Source organism: Pyxicephalus adspersus, chromosome 5 (genome assembly GCF_032062135.1).
Source record: "Pyxicephalus adspersus chromosome 5, UCB_Pads_2.0, whole genome shotgun sequence".
NCBI lineage: Eukaryota > Metazoa > Chordata > Amphibia > Anura > Pyxicephalidae > Pyxicephalus > Pyxicephalus adspersus.
This window is the reverse complement of record NC_092862.1, coordinates 110,662,008-110,681,190: the sequence shown is the minus strand read 5'-3', so window position 1 is coordinate 110,681,190 and position 19,183 is coordinate 110,662,008. Positions and strand designations below refer to the sequence as shown.

Below are 19,183 nucleotides of genomic sequence, written 5' to 3'. Positions count from 1 at the left end.
AAGTGACAGCAAGCAAATAGAAGTTTTGTGTGATGGACAGCATCCAGAAGGCGGCATAAACATTAGGATATTGAGAAAGGGTGAACTAAACCCACTAGCAACAGTCTCTGCTGTCAAAACAGCAGAAGAATGCATTGCTATTTAATGTATGCACACCCATTTAATTTATATAGCTGCATAATTTGTTTACGCTATATAAATCCTGTTTATTAATAATAATAATAATAATAATAATAATTGCTTGCTGGCATCATGACCTGGATGACATGCGTTAGGAATGTCACCCATAAAGTTGTGGACAAGTAGAGCAGTGACATTAGGCAAAAGGATGGAAGACCAGAGATGGAGCGTAGTAGTGATGTAGTGCATCGTCAATGCCACCCAGAAGTGTGTAGAACAATTTTTGTGAACAGAGTACTGACAGGCGGCAGCAGCAACAGCAGGAGGAGGAGGCGGTGGGCCCTGAGACAGAGAGCGGGGACCGCATTAGTAACTGGCATCTAGAGCTGGGTGTAGTGCATTATCAATGCCACCCAGAAGTGTACAATTTTAGTGAATGGAGTACTGACAGGTGGCAGCAGAAACAGCAGGAGGAGGCGGTGGTCTCTGAGATGGAGCAGGGACCCCATTGGTAACTGGCATCTAGAGCTGGCTGTAGTGCATCATCAATGCCACCCAGAAGTGTAAAATTTTAGTGAACTGAGTACTGACAGGGGGCAGCAACAGCAGGAGGAGGAGGCGGTGGGCCCTGAAACACAGCGTGGACCGCATTGGTAACTGCCATCTAGAGCTGGGTGTAGTCCATCGTCAATGCCACCCAGAAGTGTGTAATACAAATATCTGAAATTCGTGAAGGGTCAGACCAAGATGTTTTGTGCGCCAGCACTGTTGCTGTGGCCTGTGGTGCCAGAAGCAGTAGGAAGGTAGATGATTTTGCTAGTTTGCATCATGAAGTGGATGACATTGGTTCCAACCCTCAATCTTACAATGCTTAGCTGAAAAATTGGCCAAAGGCAATGGTACCTATCAGTGTGGCAGTACTGGGGGTTTTCATCTGCAGTTTGTTGGCCAAGGTGAGGCGACAGGCATCCAGAAAATCCCCCCTGCCTTGGCCTAGACTTTTGGATGTGTGCGGCCTGCTGCCACTACTGCTGCTGCTGCCGTTACAGGAGGATACGGTGGAGGCAGTGTCCGTCTGAGCTCCCTGTGTGGAATGTGGTGCGCGGAACTCCTCACACAGCTGGTCGCATAGTATTCTATTCAGGGGGGTCACCTTTTCTTTCTCTTGCGTCGGGTTGGGTAAAAACTGTGACATTTTGTCTTTGTAGCGGTGATCCAGAAGGGTAGCCAGCCAGTAATCATTCTGCTTTTTGATGCTGCAAATGTGGGGGTCCCTCCGTAGGCATAGCAACATGTGGACACACATATGAAAGAGGGGTTTCCTGGGCCCAACCTCCTCCTGTCCCTCAGTAGGTGCCAAAACATCTTCCTCCTCATCACCCACCTCCTCCTCTTCTGGTCCTGTCCAGCAGCCCCAATATGGTCTCCCTCATCATCATCATCATAATCATTTTCCTCCTCCTCCTCTTGAAAATCCTGATGCTGGCCAGTGTCCCTTCTTGCTCCTCCTGATGCTGGCTTTCTGCTATGGAGTGTAATGTCACCCTCATCCCCCTCCCCCATTTCTTCCCCTTCTCTCTCATCGCCACTTTCCATCAGGCCACACAGGGTATTATCAAGCAGAAAGATAATGGGTATGACATTGTTCCAGCCTGACTACTCCTGACTCACATTTGTGGCCTGCTCAAAGGGGGCCAGTACCTTGCACAGCGTCTCCATCTACAGCCACTGGTCACTGGTAAAATAGCTCAGTTGTGTGGTTGTTCCAAGGACCCCCCTGCCTCCATGCACCACGCTGACCAAGTACTGGCAGATGGCTAGCTTTTGCTCACACAGGCACTGGAGCATGTGCAGGGTGGAGTTCCATCTAGTCACAGTGTCACAAATGAGTCTATGCAGTAGCAGCCTCTGTTGGCGCTGGATCTTGCTAATCACGGCAGCAGCAGTAAGGGATCGGCGTACATGGCTGCAGATGAAGCAAGCGTGTCTCAGTAAGTCCTGCAGTCCTGGGTACATGCGGAGGAACTTCTGCACCACTAGGTTCAGTACGTGCACAAAGCAGGGCACATGCGTTATGTGGCCCATGCACAGCCACAAAGTTGGCCCTGTTGTCGCACACTACGTTGCCTACTGTAAGCTGGGAGGGTGTCAGCCAAGCCTCATCCTCTCTGTGCAAAGCGGACAAGAGTTCTCTGGCGGTGTGACTTTTCTCCCCCAAGGACACCAGTTTCAGCATTGCCTGGCAACGCGTGTGCTTGAGGGAGCCATAGTGGTGTGCCCGCTTAACCACAGTGCCCTCCGCTGCTGGCCTTTCAGGAGTGTTCAAAGAGAGGGGTTGACAGTAGAAGGAATGCAGGAGGAGGAGAAGGGAGAGGCCTAGGGTGGCCCATGCTTTCCCACCACACCCCCTCGGCGGGGGTACCAGGTGCTGTAATGCCTCTTGCAGACTACTGTCCACCGAGCTATGCAAGGCCACCCAGTGAGCCTGGTTGTCTAGCTGTCCATGGTGAGGTGGATTTGGCTACACACTGAGATTGCCAATGCCCAGGAGAGGTTTTCAATTACATATGCATGTAAACTGGGAACAGCTGTGTGGGAGAAGTAATGCCTGATTGGTATATTCCACCTCTGCTCGGCACAGGCCATCAGGGAGCAGAGTCAACAATGCTGTACGGCAGTAGCTGCAAGACCAATAGTTTGCCTAGATGTGAATTTAGTTTGATGACTCTTTTTTTTGGTTGGGCCCATAGCCTGATGCCTTGTACAGAACTCCGGTAGAGTAGGCTGAAGGGACTGGAGGTAGGGGAGCTGAAGGGTTCACTGGAATACCCATCTTGCGGCGACAAACGTCGTCTGACGCCACTAAACCTGTGGGCAGAAGCTGATACTTCATCGCTGCTAGAAGTCTGGCTGGCACCAACCTCCTTAGAAGTAGTAGCAATGACAGTTGGAGGCGGAGAAGGAGTCAGTGTAGGTGGTCGAAGAGAGAATGACGTGGTTGCACCTCCTTCAAGAGAACGTTTGTGGTTCTTGGGCATGTGGGAAAGCAGGGATGTTGTACCCAAATGTGATCCAGCCTGTCGTCTTGGAATGTGCCTGTGGCACAGGATGAAGATTGCTACGGACCTGTCATCGTCTTTCAGCGTGAAAAAGGACCACACTGGACAGGTGCGTGCAACCACTCTGCTGCTCTTTTTCTTTGCCTGCCTCTGCATCTGCTGGGTGCCCTGAGTCTGCTCCAGGTCCACCTTCCCCACAGTCACCCTGTCTCTGACTGTTTCCCTGCTTGTACCCACTCCTCTGTCTCTTCTTTTGGACTCACATGAGGCAGATTGGTGGCCCCTTTCATCCCGTCTTTTGCTGCTGCTGCGTTCCCTCTACGTCTCTTTCGAAACTGCTGCTAGCCCTTACACGCACTAGTGGTTCCCAGATGACATCTTGGTCATTATCATCCTCATTTTCATCTAAGCCAACACCTGCAAATTCAGCCACTGATCCAGAACCCTCGCCCAGCAAGTGCTGACCAAACTCTTTAAGGGTCCCAAAGTCTGCCTCCTGCTCTGAAAATCTGAAAGTCAGATCCTCAGGCTGTTTGTAAAAAAACAAGGGAGAGTCATCGAGAGGTACAGGCACATTAGCCACGCTAACTCCTGTCTTTGCTCCTGTCATGGCTATGCTGCTGCTGCAGAAGAACAGTCTGCTGCACTTGAGGCCCCTGTCCACCCAGTCCACAATACTCTTCACATGACGTGGCTGTTTGATTGTATTCCGCCCTCTCAATACATCTACCAGCGTACTGGTGCTCCGCACACATCTAAGACCTGTTTGACAACTTGTGCTGCTGCCTTCAACAGTTTGCTGCTGCTGCTATTGTACAGTGGCAGACTCTTGGGGAGTATGTCCCCTGCCAGATGCGGCAGGTCACCCAACGCCACACCTTCCCCTGCGTCTACCGCTCATCTTTTACTTATTCAGGCAATAATCCACCTGTACCAAACGGTTTCTTTGGTAAATTGGAACAGGTATCAAATACTGAAACATTTGTATTTTTTTAATAGTAGGACAGAATTTTTTCTATACCAAACTTGCTTCTTTGGTAAATAGCTGGAGGTATCAAACACTGAAATATCTGTATTTTTTATGTAGTAGGACAGACATTTTTTTTACCAAACGGTCTTCTTTGGTAAATAGCAAGTGGTTTCAAACACTGAAATATCTGTATTTTTTATATAGTAGGACAGAATTTTTTTTTTTTTACCAAACGGTCTCCTTTGGTAAATAGCAAGAGGTATCAAAAACTGAAATATCTGGATTTTTTTTTAGAGTAGGACAGAAATTTTTCTGTAGCAAACTGGCTTCTTTGGTAAATAGGAACAAGTAGCATCAAAAACTGCAATATCTGTATATATACATATATAGAGAAGGCTCCTAACCTGTCCCTGTCACAATCCACGTTCCTCTCTGCTTCTATCCTTCACACAGGACACAAGACCTAACACAGAACAAGACAGTGACTAACCCCTCACTCCTTCCCTGTATATATGCCTGTGCTCAGATCTCTCAGTGGGCGTTCCTGCCTCCTGCTTTTTACCTTGTTCGTTCAGCGAGAACACAACCTCATGGCGAATCACAAGGCCGTTCTCACTTAAATGTTCGGTAAGCGAGAAAGGCCCAATTCGCCGCAAGATAGAACTTACAAATCTTGCTCGTTCAACCCTACTGGAGAGGATACACCATATTGGGAAAACCTGGGTCATCGAGAAGGTTTGCTGAATCACTGAGGTTTTCCCATGATAGTCTACTTCAGTCTTGGAGAACTTTAATAAATCAGGCCCAAAGTGTACCCAGCTTCACGTTATTCACAGACATACACTTTACAAAGTGCATATTTACTTTGCTAGGTGAACAGCCTCATTTATTAAGGTAACTTTAGACCCCATTTAAAAAAATACAATGACATAGAAACCCTAAAGCTGTGGTCTTTATATGCTTCCCCTGTAGCAAACCACTGTATTATGTGTACACTGACAACGATCATTCACTCTCAGGATGATTATTACTGTCAGGGGACTGTTTACAACACACAGCAGCATTTTTTGTACACTTCTGATAAAGAGAAACATCAAGCACTGAATATATTCTCTGAAAACAGAGCTGTGCAGGTGCATCTAAAAATGAGAGTCTCAGAAGGACCCAGTGCACTACAAACCCCATTGGGACATGCTTACTGAACATGTTTATAATAAAGTCATTTGCATTTGACGCACTTCGTTCAAAATGTACATACTTCCAAATTCAGGCTGGTAAAGTATATAGAACTATAGAACTAGAACCAAAAAACAATAGATTTCAATGCCTGACATTTGTATGCTACCCAAACCAGATTAAAACATAAGAAGTAGGCACTTTTATAGTAAAGTTTCCGTTTTGCATGGTTGCTGGCTTCATATCCTTGTGTCGGGTGTCTTTTAGGGGCTTCACTGGCAAGCTTTTTACAGCAGATTTTATAATATTACAACAACACCAACCAGGCAGTTAAATGAAATAAGTACATGGGAAATCTTTTATCTATAAAAGAATTAGAAATTCTGACCATTCAGTTTCAGGATTTACACAGCCACACAACTCTATTCCAGTTTTGTAATGTTTTGTAAAGTTTTCCCTCCAATCCCAGCCTGGGATACAGTTAAAGGAGAAGCACCAAACTAATGAGATCATCAGTATGCCCTGTTCTGCTATCCTAATTACCTCTGGTACATACAGTACTCTGTTGCACTGCATTAGCGCCTATAATACCATGCATAATGCCACATGCATGAAATGTTGTGTTGGGCTAGCCTATCCATTTAAATGGGCCATTGAGAATTTAGATCAATTTATTTAGAGCTATCTATTAAAGATGCAATCTTATAAATCACAATGATTATTATACTAAAGGACTGTATAAATTAGGGACTGCATGTAGGATACATGGCCAGCACATTTAGCATTTATGTGAGGCTGCATTCACACTTTGTTGTTGGGATAACTCTTCATACATTGCACAATAAAACAACTGTAACCCACACGTGTATGTGCATTGTGGTTCGGTGCTACTGATTTTGAATGGGTCCCCAATGCACAGATCCAGTAATGCACCTGTGCTATAATGCACTACAAGATGCAAATGTGAAAGGTGTATTTGCTTTGAGAAGCCAATGCAACTTAAGACCCATAGGCACGTAAACTGCCTTTTGCTAGAAATAATTTTTCATAGTTTTTCACGAAACATTATTTCATAACCACTGCACACTTTGTGGTGTGGTACAAACAATGCTGTTAATTTCTTTAGAAAAGGGAGGGGAATGACAGGTGATGCCACCCTTCTGCATCCTCCCCCATTGCAAATGACAGCTGTCGTCCCCAGTGGGTAATTTAGTGATTTGCCATAGCAAATTACTACACAATACCTTTGCAGTATGTACACTAGATTTTTGTCTGAGACGATCTCACACTTCTCATAGAAAAAAAAATTATATTTATATATTACACTAAAAATATAATTTCCTACTTCGCAAAGGTAATAAGAACACTGGCTGCCATGTTGGATGTCAAATTGGGTTTGACATATCATGATCACCAAGATAAAACACACTTGGGCAGAGGTTTGGTAAGCTGTGACAAGTGGTCTGTTTTGCCTGTTCAATCTACCTGTTCATGCTATCATTATGTCTGTTCACTTCCATGCACCTAATCTCTATGTCATTATTCATTTTTACCAGTTACCAGCGTCTGTCTTAGTCTTTAGATTTACCCATGTCTGTCAGCCTGTCTATAGTTGTCTGTGTCTGTCCTTCTCCCAACAATCATCTGTGTTAGCCTGTTTTCTTTACAGATTTTATTTGATTGTTTTCTGTACTATTACCTCTAGGTGCCTACAGCTAACTGTCTGCCTTTTTCTCTACACGTACAATTGTCTGCCTGTTTTCTCCACAGTTGCCTCTTTTTCCTGATCTCGCCGCAGCTTAATTTGTTATTTGAATTGATGCAGCAAATGTGCAAGACAGAAAATAAGCCACAAAAATATACCCCTACTTGTATTCACATGCAATATAATTTCAAAAATTAAGGGTGTTAAATTTATCTCCTTTTTCTCCTTTTTCAAGCAAAACTGCAGTGGTTAACATCTGTGACAAGCACTCCAAACTATCTGGTGATAAAGAACACTGAAATATTCACACTCAGTCCACAAAAATGAAAATAAAACACAATCGCTGACAAGTAATATTAGATTTCATACTGTGCAAAGTGCAGTTCAAAATAACTCAGATTTGCTAAATTTACAGTAATTATAGTAGATAATTGTGTGATGGTTACATTTACTGAAATGCACTGTGGATAATTAATAATGTAATTAATATTGTTTCTTTGCTGCAAAATTCTAATGTGACAGTTGCTGGTTTCCACATTCAGTAAAAATAAACATTTGGTTTATATAGAATGTTGGTCCCTAGGGAACTAAAGACTTCATAATTATGAAAGAAATCATAAAGAAAATAGGAAATAGATTCTAGAAATAGCAAAACTATGGTATCTACCACATCTCATAATTGTGGTCTGGTAGGTGGATATTTATTAATAAATATATAAACCTGAACAGTTCACAATGTTAGAATGTCATATGAAGCAAAATGGCCCAAAATAGCTGATCATCTAGATGTGGGAAAGGACAAAGATGCTCTTACCTATTACATACATATCCCTACAAATGTCATAAATATAAGCCATCTTATCAAGCAAGTGTACCTAAACTTTGAATGTGTCTTGTATTTAAAAGATATTTCATCATGAGGAAAAGGGACATCAAAGGCAAAAAGTAATAAAATTTGTTCTCCTAGGAAGCATGATTAGCTATATACCTTTACATTTTAGTGAAGTCCCACTTCCAGGCTGTAGACTGGAAGTCTTCAATTCGACAAGCAACTAGTGTATATATATATATATGAGGAATGGGACTTCAGAGGGGCAAAGTTAAGGCGTGTAGCTTCGAAGAGAACATACAATGCTTTTTCTATGTCTCTTTGCCATTTCTGGAATATCTGGGGCACCCCCACTTCTTGTTTATAGGTTTGATGCCAGTTTACAAGTGGGAATGTCTCAGACATAGGGCATGGAAAAGTAAAAAAAAAAGCTAACCATGCTTCAGAGGGGAACATACATATATAAATTAAAGATATTCAGAGTTAGGAGAAAATTTCAGAGTCATAATGAAGTAAACAAATAAAGACAAGGGTTTGGGTTCACCTCTATCATGGGTTCATGTCAAACCCCCTGGATGTCCCAGCCTCCCTTCTAAATGAGGTTGGGCTCACACCTGTCATATTGTCAGTATGGAAATGGAAACAATCTTGTGTATGTAAGAGGTAGGTCCGCATTTTTCAGTTTATTAACTCTACAAATGGCCAAAACGGAATGACAAGATTTGCCCCATTGCTTAAATAGGGTTTGCTGTAAACTTTATTAAAGAGTTGCATAATAGTTATGAACCAAACCATGGCAGACCCACTTGTCTTTAAACTAATATTCTAGACTTTAATTGGTCTTATCTTAGGTAAATACAACTTCAGATGAACAACAACATATGGCATATTACACATGTCATTATTTATTTAACAAAGACTAAGGCAAAATGCAGAAGCAGTATGTGAAAAATTAAGTACACCCTTACCACTTCCATAAGTATTAGGAGGGTGAGTAGCAGCCAGGTGCTGCTTAAAAAAAATCACATCATTAACTGATCTTTAGCAACTGTGACCACTTCTATAAAAGCAGATGTTTGTCAGTTTGCTGGTCTGGAGCATTAAGGTGTGTGTTAACACAATGCCAAGGAGGAAATAAATCAGCAATAGACCTATAGAAGCAATAGTTGCTCCCCATCAATCTAGGAAGGGTCATAAGGCCATTTACAAACATATTGCAGTCCATCATTCTACAGTGAGAAACACTCAATACATTCAATAAAAAGTGCAAAAAAAAAACCCAAGAGCTGCATCTTAGACTCTACAGGTCTCCGTTAGCATGTTAAATGTTAGGGTACAATTTGAAGTATGGCTTTTTTGGAAAGGTTGCTGGTAAAAAGCCTCTTCTACATAAAGCAACATGGCTTAGGTTTGCAAATCTGAATTTTTCAACCAGCATAATATGTTGGCGCTATATAAATACTGTTTAATATTAGTCATTTTTAATAATAAAAGGCATCTCATCGGATAATGAATGACGAGAAGCCATTCCTTTAAATGATGTAGGCCTGGTAAGATGAAAGATAATGTTCATAGTGTGGAACTTTCTAAAATTCACTGAACACCAGATATTCATGTCAATGTATAGGTTTAAGATCAATATTTCTCTTGTGCCTGATTCAGAAGCAGGTAAGTAAGACTCTGTGGACTGCTAAGAAGGGCACATCATATATGTGTGATTATTTGTCAAGCTGCAAGACATTATTGCTTACATTTAAAACACTGGAGCCTGTGTCTAGAGATGATCATCCCTTATTACTGTGAAAGAAAGGACTGACATTATGAGTGATAAAGCATAGCACTTCAATTGAGTGAATGTAGTTCAGAGACAATGGCAGGAGCAGTGTGTGGCCCAAAGGGAGGTTGGGTCCAGTAGCAGCTGCAACCCCTTCTCCTACACTGCTTTGTACTAACCTGTCTCCGAAGAGTTACCGTTTCCAGATAAGTAGTGGAATATATAAAATTTATGTTGTGAAATAATTAATGTCACAGTAATGTGTAGCTTTTAGCAACTTGCGTTTCAGGATATGTAAATATATGCAAACCTCCACTGAAAAACTTGACAGAAACATACTACATTAGTAATGCAGCACACAAACTCTTTGTCATGTGATACTTTCTAATTTACTGTTATCAAGAAAAAAATTTAACAGCTGCCTACAGTGAAAACAATAAATCACAATATGTGGTATATAGGCAGCCCAAGGTTTGGCAAATCTTACATTTTCTTGTAAATATTGATACTACTTGCACTCCATGTCCCCTTCTGAAACACCTTCCTTCCAGGTCTGCTGGATCACCCAGGTTCCCCAATGATAGTCTATCTTCTGCAGTCTTAGAGAGCCCTTAAAAAATCAGGCCCACTGTTCTAACTTCTGTAACATCTTGCCTTTTGATTTTCAAAGGTGAGTGAATTAGTATTTTTACAGGGAAGGTTACTTAGTTACCTAGTCAGTTAGCTTAAAAAAAGACATACATTCATCAAGTTTAACCACTAGGGAAATAATCATATCCAATATAAAAACATAATTGATCCAGAGGAAGACAAAAAAAAACCCTGGTTCAGTTTGCTCCGACAAGAGAAAAAAATACTTTGTGATCCCGTGAGGCAATCGGATTGTTCCCGAGATCAACAGCCTCTGTCACCTTTACTTTAAAACTTTAACACCCAATATATTCTGTGCTTCTAGAAAAGCATCCAGCTTTTTCTTAAAGCAATCTATAGTATTCTCTGAAACGTTTTCCTGAAGGAGCATATTCTACATGTTCACAGACCTTACTATGAAGAATCCCTTCCTTATGCAGAGATTAAACTTCTTTTCTCCAGGATGGAAAGAATGCCCCTTGTCCTTTGTAATAAGTGAATCGTTGGGAAGCGAGTTCTTCATATATTGAAAAATACATGACAAGTCATCAAAGACCAGTCACGTATTTTTCTATATACAGGGTTCTTATAGGTACTTGTGACTCTATATTGCACTTCCCTTGTCCTTCTCTTACTTCTTTTATCTTAGTTGAGATGATCGTACATGAGGAGACCAGTTTCAGCTTCTGAGAATTGTCTTTTCAGGTAACTGGCACTGAGCCCTCACACCTGTCACTTTTTTGGCAGCTCGAGCTGCTTTAATGCTTGCATTTTTAAAGAACCAATTCAGGCCAAAGCTAAAAATATGTAAAACATTTTACCATAATTTAACAAACACTTAGTCTATACACAAAGTTTCCATACATCCATTCTGACCAGGGAAAATTCTGACACGTCCTGTTGATGCCAAAGCTTGCCGGCTTTCATCTGACTCCTATACATTCCAATTAGTCCATCACTAAAAAACAAATACAGATATATAGATCAGCATTTCTCAACCTTTTTAACATGGGGGAACTCTAGAAAAAAATGTAATGTCTTTAGGTAACCCATTCTAAAATTACTATATCCACAGTTCACAGTACATTACCTTGGTGGTCAATGGGAAGAATTCCCCTTACATTGCTGGCCAGTAGGGAGAATGACACCCCTACATATTGCCAGAAAGATCATTGCTGTCAGTTAAACAGGCCTGAGAGGTATATATTGCCCATCATAGGTGAACCTGGGTAATCCAGCAATGAATCCTGGAATAATTCTGGTCCAGGATTGAAAACATTTGCCAACTAATAGTCTATTACAGGTTTGCTGCATCACCCAGGTTCACCTATGATAGTCTATTTTCCCTAGTCTTCGAAAGCTATAATAAATCAAGCCCAATGTCTCTTTAGGAACACATTAACTATTTTAGTTTTTATAAATAAATTAATAACTGCATTAAATTGTATTTGCTACATATACATAATATAATAATGTTTGATCCGAAGCACTGTTTGTTCCAATAAAACTTTGTTATTCTCCATAAAAGAACATCTTGTTGGATGCACCCTGATATATATATATAAATACTATATTATTATTTCAAGTTACAGTGAAAAGAAAACATTTGTTTCCTAAAACCTCTTTTCCTATCTGCTAAAAATAGTTTACCCTGCTTTTGACTCATTGCATAAATAAAATGCTTGCAAACATTATAGTGCAAAACAAGCAAATATTATATTTCAATTAGGATTTATGAAGGTCAATATGACAGTCCACCCATCTGGACACTTTTCCCATTTGCTCAAGCAATGATCATATGTCTATGATGCACCAGGATCATCAGATGGAATATCAGCTTTGGTTCAATCACTATAGTTTGCTGACAGTAGATGATATCTGCAGAGTTTCTACCCTCCCTGCCCGGTTGAACAATGTAACTATTTATATTTAGGATTGTGTGGGCTGGCACAGATGTTTGAGGGTGATCAGATCATGCCTCTGTACTTAACCTTCTTTCAGTTTCTATGACCAGTATAAGGCTAAATTTTAGGCTTTAACATTTACTATATGTCTAGTGTTTTACAGCAACATCCATTTCAGGATGGAGCTGTCTTTTGCATCTTTTATTATGATAGGAAATCAACATTGTGCAAAGAAATATATTTTCCCTGCCATAAATGCAACTTTATGCCTTTAGGTCAAAACTTTATTTTATTTTGAATAAAGTAGAATGACCCTCTTCCACGTATTGTCTGCATTCTGCGTTCAGGCAGGGGGATTTTTCTGCATTTCTTGACCTATGGATACAACAAGAAGTGGCAAAAGTCTTCTCCAAGGGCTTGTTTAAATAGACAGTCAACTTGCAAAGCCATTAGCACTAACCAGATGCCTGGTTTTAATTGCCTAGTGAGCAATGGCATTTGCAGGTGCTTTTACGGGCGTTTATCAAACACCTGAAAACCGCTAAAAGAGTAGTAAGTTGTCTTGTACAGAAACTAGGGAAGTAGAGGACGTGAAAGCAAGTCATTTTACCACATCTTCCTCACAAATGATTCTAAAAAGCTGTGGATATAGTAATTATTGCAGGGGTTCCCTAAGACATGAAAGTCATTTCATGTTAAAAAGGTTGAGAAAGGCTGTCAAAGACAATTGTCACCAAAATGTCATATTTTGCCTGTATTTCTGATTACAAATACACATATTACAAATACACGTGTGGATTTTCCCTCACCACTTTTAGTCCTGGGAAGAATCATCATTGGGATGGAGTGAATGAATCTCCCCAGCAGAGCTACAATCAGAAATAAAACCTAAAGAATTCTAACCCCTTCTATTTTATCCAGTGCTAAAAACCACCTGAACCACTTACATATCTCTAACTTAACATTGCTGAAAGAAAAGACTTGTATATGTTGTTTAATGAACTACTTGCAATAACCACCCTGGACATAGGGAGCAAAGCTGTATTTGGTTCCCCGGGAGAAGATATTCCGTAGATTAGGAAATATTTCGAAGACGTTTTCAGTGTTCAGCTAGTGCGTCTCATAGATCATAGAATGCTGATGGCAAGATATTGTTCTGGTCTATGCACTTTTTGCTAATAATATTGTTTCATTGGAAAATATCAGTGCATAATCTATTTCTGTTCATGTTCCCATTGCTTCTGTTGTGGTTGGTTCCAAGAACTGCTATTAGAAACAATGTCACAACCAATTACATGCAATGCTTCCTAAAAGTATCCAAACCACTACCCATTATTTATACACTTTTTATTTATACCCATTTTATCAGGGCTTTCTGTACATAACTGAATGTTCAGTCAAATAAACTATTTTTGTATTGAACAATAGTATGAAGTACCCATAGAAAGACAAATTGGAAAAACTGTTGTTTTAAACAATAGTAAGAGTCACTGGCCGCTATGAGACCAAACCTAATAATAGATATAATTAAATTTCTACCGATGCAGCCATTTTTAGCAGAGCCTATCATTCTTGTTTAGGAAAATATTACCAGAGAAGTTACCTAGTGCTTGAGGGCAGTTAGCATGTACACCTACGCATTGTTATCTTTTTAGGTCTATGGGTGCCCTATACCTGTTGGGACATAAACAGCTGAAATCAGTGATGTCCATATTAGCATATTTAACTCTTATATAAACACTTCCATGTCAAATAATGATATGGAGATGTTTCTCTCTTTAGATTGCATATATAATATTGGACCTTACTATGAATTTTGGATGTGTTTCTTTGACCACAAACAATGAAAGGTAAGTATCTAGCCATACAGGTTTTGTATGTTGCATTCATCGTATATTCATGATTTGCCACCATTAAGGTGGGGAATGGTCTTCATGTGCATCAAAGTGCAGCTGTAAAATACATAATTGCAAGAGTACTATAAAAGTAATTGTGATCACATTTTCTAGAACCAATCTGATGAACCACATTTTTTATGGATTAAGCATTAAATACTTCAGTAGAAACGAAGGCAGACACAAAAGCAAACCAACCTGCAGCAAAGATATGACAATGAAATATTAATCATACTCAATAAAAAACGAGAGGGCATTACAATCCTGACAAAAATAGAGATAGGTGATGAAATATTCATAAGCAACAGTTTATAAAATCAGGCACAATACCTGTTATACACAAAGCAAGTGAATAGATGAAAGGTGGTAAAATATTTATCTGAACAGGAAAGAAATGGAAAATTTACAAATGAGTGTCCGAACATGACAGATTACAGACTTGCGTCATTATACTCTATTGTGCATGCACAACTTTATGCTACGAATTAGCACGCTTTATTGAATTGCTTTTAATTTATGGGCCCATGTGCAGTGTAAATTGTGGACCGACTGAAGGTAAGAGTCAATAGGTTTGAAAATTAATGTATCAAGGAAATTCACAATTCATACAAGCAAATATCAATAACTGACCAGATTCTGTACAAGGGAAAATAATACTGTTTTTGAAACTATAGCTGACTAAACTAAATTGACTAAAACCAGCATTTTGATATTAGGAAACAAACTGACCACTGAAAACTCTTTATCATAGAGAAGGCACCGAAGGCCAATGTCAGCATCTTTGGTAGTTGGACATCTTGAAATATTTTTGTCCAATGCCTGCTACAGGTGGAAATTGCTAACCTGGTGCTGTTGATTAGTATTCCTTACTTGGGTAATATTAGTGAGATCTACCAATATGTAAAGAACACATCTTCTTTGAAATCAAGATCATCAAAGACCTAAACACAGAAGAATTCTGGCCAATCAAGATGGCCAAAGAACTGAACCTTGAAGAGGACAGGGTGACGATATGGGTGCCTGTGATGGAGTGAGCAAAAGTAAGTTTAGTTACACTTTAATTTTTTTTTATGTAAATGTCTCTGCTGGGGAGATTTTCCACATGACCATTGTAACTGTTACAAAAAGTAATGGGATATCCAACATTATTATAACAATTTAAGGTTAAAGAATAGCTTCCATTAAGCTGTGACAGAAGGGTTTCTCTTTATTTTGGAGACGTTTCCTCACACTCTCTGTTGTTTGTAACAAAAAAGTGTACAGAAAGCTCCCCAATGTTAACACAAAATAAAAAGAAAGGATTAAAACGAAACATTTATTTTAATTATTTAATATAGTTCAAAACTTATATAGAACAGAATGTTTCCAAAAAGATTTTTTCTCATTTCAATTTAGGTCCCATTTCTTACATACTGTGCTTCTTCTTATCCTTTCCTCTTTGTATAAACCAACTCCACCCTGGAGACCCAAAAAGCCAGCAGTGTGCAGTATATCACAATATGTACTGTTTCTTTCTAGTGGTAGGAGGAAGTCTGGCAGACTGACACTTAGAATGCCTACAATTCAAGCTTTTAGGGTGGTGTCTCTTTTAAAGTCTCCATCTCCAAGCAAATACCCCTTATTGCATGTTTGTATGTTTTTGTCCCCTAAATTCTGAATCCCCTGAGGACCCCACCACTGGTCAGCCAATAGAATGTGTCCTTGTCCCACACAAAATGCTATGGATACCACACAAGAAGGGCTCTGTTGGTACAGCTTCAAACCAAGGTCATTAAATGAAACCCTTCAAACCTCTAGTTTTTACTTAGAGGCCCCTTTATCATTCTGTTTGCTAAGGTACCCAATACATAGTACTGCCGCTAACCAGTTGACACTAGGAGACATTAGCAAGTCTCAGATGGACAAAAAAAGAAGAAAAAAGTAAAGATAAAATAAAAAATTGAAAATAAAAAATTGTATCAACTAATGCAAAGGGCTGGAGTGTGAGGATCCACATGCACAACAATACTTGTGGCTGTAGTTTTTTAGTACTACCCTGGTTGATCTCAGCAAACCATGGAAAAAAATAGTACGTTCTTGTGTTTAAGATTGTGTTTAAAATTCTAACCTCACCCATGGATATCTATGATGAGAATAAAATCAGCACTTGCATTTAGACAATATTCTTCCACATAGCTAGTACTAAATCATTCAAAGCCCCTAACAATATTAGATCATCACTACTCCACTGTATACTCGTTGTTGGATAGATCAGGAGTCGTTAGCTGGAGTGTTATCCGGGATATCCATGATGCTCCAGGGAGTACTTTAGGTACCTGCAATTAAGGAAAAGGATTCTGTCCCTAATCCAACAGAAAGATCGCCCTCAGCGGCTTTCAATGTTAGAACATATTTGTCTACGGACCCCGTTAGCTCCATAAACAGATCACTTTAATTTATAAAGAGCTGAACCGGTTAGGAAATCCCCGTTTTAATAAATATGTTTCTGAACGAGATCTGAGGGGTAAGAGATTGGATGAAGAATGGTACCGTGCATGGTCCAAAATTGCTTCATGCTCAAGAAATGTTACAACCCTTGAGTCTGCATTTAAAGTTATGCTAAGATGGTATACGGTATCTGCCAGGCTGAAACACTTTTCTGGTTATGGTTCAGGGTTATGTTTTAGGGGGTGCCAGGAAGAAGGGACAGTTAAGCATATTTGGTGGATATGGCTCCTTGTAATTCAATACAGGGGTAGAGTATTTAGGATGTTGAATGAGATGTTCCAATTATATTTTCCCAGGGATCCATGGTTGGCCCTACTCTATTTTAAACCAGCCCAGCTTCCCAATAAACAATTTCAATTGTGTGTATGTACTCTAAGCAAGTGCTAAGCAAGTAATAGAGAGCAATTAAAAGAAACAATTATTACCGTATCATGAAGTGAAGCTTAGAATGGATAACATGTTAGTCAATAGGAAATTATCCAGCTCCTTGACGGACACACACCAGAAATTTCTATCTGTGTTGGATCCTTGAATAGAATATTCTGTGTCATCCATATGGTAGTGGATCTTAGCTAGTTGGTAATGATGTTTTATGGGCACGGGTAGGGATATCTTTTCAGTTTTTGGATCTTCAATTTCCTGTCTACTGGGTGTTGTACCACTGTTATGTTGTCATTTTTTTGTGACTAGTGTTTTATGGCAATTTTTGTAATGATTATTAGTTTTGTTCTATGTTTTATTTAAGTGCAAGAATGTTAATGCACTTTATAGTTTTTTTTTTTTTACAGAAGTCTTTATTAAGACAAAGCTGCACTGATTGTTACTGTTTTTTTTGTCTGTTTCAAAGGTGCTTATTTCGGCTTTGTAATGTTGTATATTTAAAATTGGAAATTTTCTAAAAATTATTAAAAAACAAAACCCCCAACAATATATATTACCTTGCAAGAAAACTTTTCTCTGTAATGAAGATCCATATCTGATGGCATGAATTTAGTTCTACAAGGAGACTTCCAACCAGAAACTAAATTAACTCTAGCTGGCATAGGCAACCTAGGGGGTATGCTTTGGAAAAACTTCTTAGTAAGTAAGTTTGACCAGCATAAATGATTTTTCTGTTTTGCAGATGCAAGTGCCCTACTGATATATAGCAAGGTTGCTTTTCATTCCCAGGGAGCACAGCCAATATGTTTATATGAATATTCGGCAACTAATGCCATTTTAGGGAACCAAGCTACTACTGTCAAACACCCTTTCAAAAAGCTTTGTTCATTTAGGTGAAGCAACATGTTTGTTTTAATACTCCTCCCCAGCAGATTGTATCTTTCACCTTTGCTTCTTTACTGCTCTGTTCAGTGATGGTAGCTAAAGAGTATATCACTTACCAAGTGGCCAGTATTGTCAGGAAGTTTACATCCCAGTGTAAGCCAAATATACAGTGAAATTGACAGGGATATATACTTGTTTTGTGACAGTACTGATGAGTCATTGGCAATGCCACTTGTGTGCTTCTTTCTGAACAGAGCAGTGTGGTCATTAAAGAAGGTAAGATGTGCAGTTGTTGGGTAAATTAATATGAACCTGCAGCTTTGCCATGTAAAAGAAACACAGGATAACTTTAAATAGTTCAGTTACATTATGCTTACTTTTATAGAAAATAGTTGAAAGAGTATTGTTTAAGTTAATCTGCACTACATGGGCAGGCTTTTGTACAACAACAATTAAAAAATCAGGATAGCACCAACATTTTTTAACCTCAAGGAGCCTTGGTGCAAAGTATACGAAAAGTAATAGTCGTGCGTTGAAGTGTACACTGGATTTTCAGCCATCCCTACTCATCCCCATTTATTTTGGATCAAGCCACCCAATCCCAGGAGGTACCTAAGGATCTAATATGAACTGGAAACAGGATGGAGAGATTAATTAGTGATTTTGTTCCCCAAGCACACCTCTAGTTACAGTGCAGTTCTTTTACAGAGGTCAACAGGGCAGAGAGTGGAGCTCTTAATGATGAGTTCTAAGGTATGTTTTGCATTTCATTTTTTATAAAACACTAAACAGCTATGGTTTTCAAGTTATTTAATAAAGCTACCAAAGGCTGGAGAGGATACACTTTCATCAGTGAAGCTGTGTGATCCAGCAAACCTGGAATGCATTTCTTCAAAGTTATTTGCAATTTTCTAGCAATTTTTTTAATCCTGGACCAGATCCATTTTAGGTTTGCTAGATCTCCCAGCTTCACTGATAAGAGTACCCTCTCCAGTCTTAGAGAGCTTTTTTTAACTCAGGCCCAATGAATCAAAAGAAATGATGGCAAACACAATTTTCTTAAAAATGTGCTAATCTCTCCAATTTCAAAAACACACATATACCAAATATTACTGCTCATATGATGTTGATAGTAAATTCTAGAGAATCCTCTGCTATAAATATTGCTAATTCTAGTTCAGGTAGCTGTATTGTCAAAACATACATATTTCTACCTTTCTGTTAATAAACAACACATTAAGCAATAAAACTTGGCAAGTGTACAACACCTGACCACAAGAAGAACGGAAAGAGAAAGGTACTTCAAATATTGTTACCAAGAAAGGAAGCAGGGGCGTGGGTATTGCTTCAAGGTATTTCAATATAGTC

General features: G+C 39.5%; 1 protein-coding gene across 3 annotated transcripts in view; it reads right to left on the bottom strand.

Moving 5' to 3' along the window:
• The window catches only part of SATB1 (SATB homeobox 1), a 126,242-nt gene that overhangs the window by 79,448 nt on the left and 27,611 nt on the right, over nt 1-19,183 (bottom strand). Inside the window, exon 2 of one of the 3 annotated variants that reach the window (XM_072412430.1) lies at nt 11,128-11,221. The exons of 1 other annotated variant lie outside the window; for it this stretch is intronic. The gene's annotated coding sequence lies outside the window, so the exon portion shown is untranslated. The remainder of the gene's footprint in view (nt 1-11,127; nt 11,222-19,183) is intronic. One more of the 3 variants, XM_072412431.1, reaches the window with a different exon arrangement.